This window comes from Ranitomeya variabilis, chromosome 3 (assembly GCF_051348905.1).
Source record: "Ranitomeya variabilis isolate aRanVar5 chromosome 3, aRanVar5.hap1, whole genome shotgun sequence".
Classification (NCBI taxonomy): domain Eukaryota; kingdom Metazoa; phylum Chordata; class Amphibia; order Anura; family Dendrobatidae; genus Ranitomeya; species Ranitomeya variabilis.
In genome coordinates, this window is record NC_135234.1 from 33,908,526 (window position 1) to 33,909,627 (window position 1,102).

Consider the following 1,102-nt stretch of genomic DNA (forward strand, 5'->3'; position numbering starts at 1 on the left):
CTTCACCTAGAGACATCACTGGTGAGTCAGTGTGTTACCTATACACTGGCACTATGCACTGTATACTATATACAGAGCTCCTGTGTATAATGTCACCAGTGATCACTGTATTACCTCTACACAGACACTGCATACTAAGTACAGATCTCCTGTGAATACTGGCACTTATAGTAATAGTATTGTGTTTTGTTTTTTTGCATTACTGATCAGTATTGTAGTATTCAGTCACTATGTGGTGGTAATATGTGGTCTGGAAATGGTGTTGCGGTATTTGTCCCTTGTATGTGCTATTTGGTCACCATGTGGTGGTAATATGTGGTCTTGACATGGTGTAGCGGTATTTGTTCCTTGTATGTGATATTATTCAATCACTGTGGTTTTAATATGTGGTCTGGTCATGGTGCGGTGGTATTTGTTCCTTGTATGTGATATTGGTCATTTTAAAAATTGAAAAATAAATCATAATATACCTAAATTGTATAGCATATTTTAACAAATATTTAATAGGTTACAGTAGAGTAGGGCCCGGCCAAAAGTGTCTACCGTGTTATGGTGGCGGCTTACAAAATCTTTGTAACATGACACACATGACCCCGTCGCATGACCCCGTCACATGACCCCGTTACATGACCGGGGGGGGCCCACAGTGTCTGAACAGCCAGGGGCCCTGGCTACCCTTAATCCACCCCTGATTATGATCAGCCTCCTAACAACTCAAGAGTGGGCATGGATGTCTGACATTTGTACAGTTCTCCAAGACTTTGAGGACTCCACAAAGATGGTGAGCAGGGAGACCGCCACAATCAGCGCAACGATCCTGCTTCTGTGTCTAATTAAACAGTCACTGCTGATAATAAAACATGAAGCTGTGCATGTGGACCAGGTGGAGATGGAGGAAGACATAAGGGTACCGTCTCACAATGGCACTTTTGTCGCTACGACGGTACGATCCGTGACATTCCAGCGATATCCATACGATATCGCTGTGTCTGACACGCAGCAGCGATCAGGGACCCTGCTGAGAATCGTACGTCATAGCAGATCGTTTGGAACTTTATTTCGTCGCTGGATCTCCCGCTGTCATCGCTGGTTCGGTGTGTGT